The sequence below is a fragment of the Neolamprologus multifasciatus genome, chromosome 3 (assembly GCF_963576455.1).
Source record: "Neolamprologus multifasciatus chromosome 3, fNeoMul1.2, whole genome shotgun sequence".
Taxonomy (NCBI): domain Eukaryota; kingdom Metazoa; phylum Chordata; class Actinopteri; order Cichliformes; family Cichlidae; genus Neolamprologus; species Neolamprologus multifasciatus.
In genome coordinates, this window is record NC_140441.1 from 47,524,316 (window position 1) to 47,527,888 (window position 3,573).

Genomic DNA, 3,573 nt, shown 5'->3' on the forward strand with positions numbered 1-3,573 from the left:
CCTTTGAAAATAAGTAATCAGTAAAGTAACTGGATTACTTTTTTGGGAAAGTAATCAGTAATTAATTACTGATTACTTTTTTCAAGTAACTTGACCAACACTGGTCATGTGTTAGTGGTAGGAACAGTCATACGGTTATTTTTCATGAGTCCAACAGCAGAAGGGAAGAAACTGTTCTTATGGCCAGAGGTTCTGGTGCGACTGGACCGGAGGGGAGCAGGTCAAACAGACTGTGTCCAGGGTGAGAAGGGTCAGCTGTGATCCGAGCTGCACGCCCCAGTGTCCTGGAGGTGTACAGGTCCTGCAGAGATGGGAGTCTGCAGCTAATCACCTTCTCAGCAGAGCGCACAACACGCTGCAGTCTGTTTGTCCCTGGTGGCTCCAGCGTACAACACGGTGATGGAGGAGGTGAGGATGGACTCGATGATTGCAGTGTAGAATTGCATCATCGTCCGTGTTGGCAGATTAGTGGGGGATGTTATTCCTGTTAATTGTGTGTGTCCAAGGTTTATTGAAACTTGTCCTTTTTGTACTGGTATGTATATTTATACCTATATTTCTCTATTTCTCTAGTTATCTGAATATTTATCCATCATAACTCTGTTTCTACACTCACTTTATATGAGTGCTTGTTGTTTCTTGTATATTTGCTGCTATGACAACTCAGTTTCCCTCCTGGATTAATAAAGTTTCTCTCATTCTGAAATACAGTGAGCCATTATATTTGTAGTTTCTAACTAACAATATAAAGGCTCAGCAACCGATAGTGCCACAGCACCTCCCACTGGCAGCTGAAGGAACTTTTCAATAAAGGACTTTGTATTTTAAGCTTTATTTATACAGGTCGGCTCATTGAGACTCAATGTCTCATTTACAAGAGAGACCTGTTCCAGACAAACATATTAAAATTACAACAATAAAAGAAAAGTTTGTGTAATGTACTCAGTCACATTAAAAATGAGAACAAGTTCCCAGAGATGGTTTCACAAAAACATGTGTACGTCTTTTGAAGTCTGCAAGTGAAATCAACTGAGAGCCTTAAATCCTTCGGTTATGTTTTCCATGAAGACGGAGCAGAAAAGGAGAACGCCTTCTTCCCAAGCTCTGCATGAACTGATGGAACAGTGAATGTAATGATGTCCTGAGACTGCAGGCTATGACTAAACTGTTTGCCTAACATGTAAATATAGAGACGGACCCTCTTTCTGTTTGTGAACAATATGACTTTGGTTTTTTTCTACATTTAAAGCCAGTCTGAGCCAGCTGAGACTGAATACTATCAACAGCTGCTGTAATGGTTTGAAAACTATGTTGATGGTATAAAATGAACAGATGCATCTAGATTTTGTGTCACACCGTTGACATAAGTAGCCCAGGACAGAACCCTGTGCACTCGTTTAGTGACATTTAAAAAGCTGGAAGAGAGACCATTGAGCTGAACGCACCGCTGATGTCCAAAAGAACATTAGAGAAGCAGCCAGCTGCTCGGTCTGAAAGGCCTATTTCCAGTAATCTATGACATAAAATGCTGTGGTCAGCAGCTCAGCTCATAAACCAAGGGACTGGGAGCAGCTGCTACTGAGTGTTGCTGGAGTTCCTGTGCTGTTAGATCCTCATCCTCTCCACGCAGCTTGGAAGTAGGTGAAGTTGTGCCAGAAGATTTTTTGTTGTGGTCAACAGTGTCAAAGGCTTTTGATAGATCAATAAAAAGAGCTGCACAGTAGTTCTTTGCTTCCAGCGCTTCATAGATGTCTTTGAGAACTTTTATCGAAGCAGTTCCAGTACTGTGCAGTTTCCTAAAACCAGACTGGAAGGGAGATAAAATCATACTTTCATCCAGATAACTTTGAAGTTGATTATTTACCAGCCTTTGAAGAACCTTAGATAAGACACAGAGTTTGGAAATTGGCCTGTAATTATTAACTGTTGAAGAATCACCAGCTTTCAGTGGGGGAGTACAGAGGCACACTTCCACATCTGTGGTAAAGCCTTCTGTTGTAGAGAAAGATTAAAAATATAAGACACTGGCTCAGCTATGATATTTGCAGCCAAGTGCAAGAAGGAAGGAGAACGATTGTGAGGACGGGCCGAGTTTCTGGTGTTGGGGCTATTCAAAGCCTTACAAACCTCTTCTACTGTGACAGGTGTGACGGAAAAGGTATCAGTAACCAGGAACTACGAGCAGAGTTGTGTGCAAGAGGTTTACCATCAGATACTGTGCTGAACAAAGAACAAGAAGCAACAAAGTGTTTGTTAAAGCAACATTTCAGTTTTGTCTGACACAGGAGTGGAGTCGATATTTAAGTGAGGAGGTAGCTCTGAGGAGTCACAGCTGGCAGAGACACTTTATAGTTTGCCAAAACCTCCTACGGTCGTTTGGACTGTCAGTCGTTAAAGTAAAAAATAGTTACATTGGATCTTGATGATGGAGGCAGTAATCCGATTACACAGCTAATGAAAACGTAGCCAATCAGCATCAGAGCCAGACTTCCTGCCCAGGCCTGGTTTCTCTCATGTAGGAGATCGGCCGGTACTGAACCAAACCAGGCCTGTCCCGACCTTTCACCCTGACCTGGCCAAAAGGGGCGTGTCTGTCCACAAAGTAGACACAACTCTCCTGTAAATATTCCCAAACTGACATCGTCAGCCTGTTTAATACGACCCCAGTTCAAACTGATGCGGGGCTCGGAGCGTGAGATTTTAGTGTTTCTCACAGCACCAACTATGCAGTGATCACTCAGGTCGTTGGCAAAAACTGCAGATGTGGAAAACTTACGCAGCATATTAGTTAAAAAAGGTCAATAAGAGCAGATTTATCCGGGTGTTTAGGATCAAGGCGTGTGAGGCTTTAAATAATTTGAGTTAGTTTTAAAAACAAGCAGCGTGCCTTAAAATCATCAGACACAGAAGAAAGCCAGTCCCAATGAAAATCATCCATCTGAAAGACGTCATTAAAATGCAGTTCAGATAAAAGTTGAACCAGAGACGGTGATGTGCTGGGGGAAGCAGATGGAGGCTGATAGCAGCCAACAACAGTCTGATTTCCAAACAGATCAATAGTTAAGGCCAAGATTTCAAATCGCTGAGGTGCAGATGGAGAGAACAAGACTTGAGCAGCAAGACAGACCTTCACATAAACTTCCAGACCTCCGCCTTTTCTGGGACAGTCTGAGTGCTAAATGTTAAATCCATCAGTTGCTACGTTTTTATCCAGTAAAGATTTGGAAAGTCTCAGAAACAACAATGATACCAGCACCGGTTGAACAGGCCCAGATTCCAATCATATCCATGTTAGGAAGCACACGACGTGATGCATGTGTAACCCAGACAGTTTTTAACATCTGCTGGTGTTTCACATTCAGCCAGAGGCCCAGGGTTAGGTTGGATACCAGACAATAATAAAAGCATCGTTATTAGACTCTAGAGCTCGTATTATAGCTGACACCACATGTAGAGTTTAAGTTCACACAGAGACGATGACATTTTTCTAAAACCAGCAAACAATAAACAAGAAATGTAACAAGAGTTTCAGAAGAAGCTGTTTTACAGAGAAATGATTCCCTGAAGACAAAA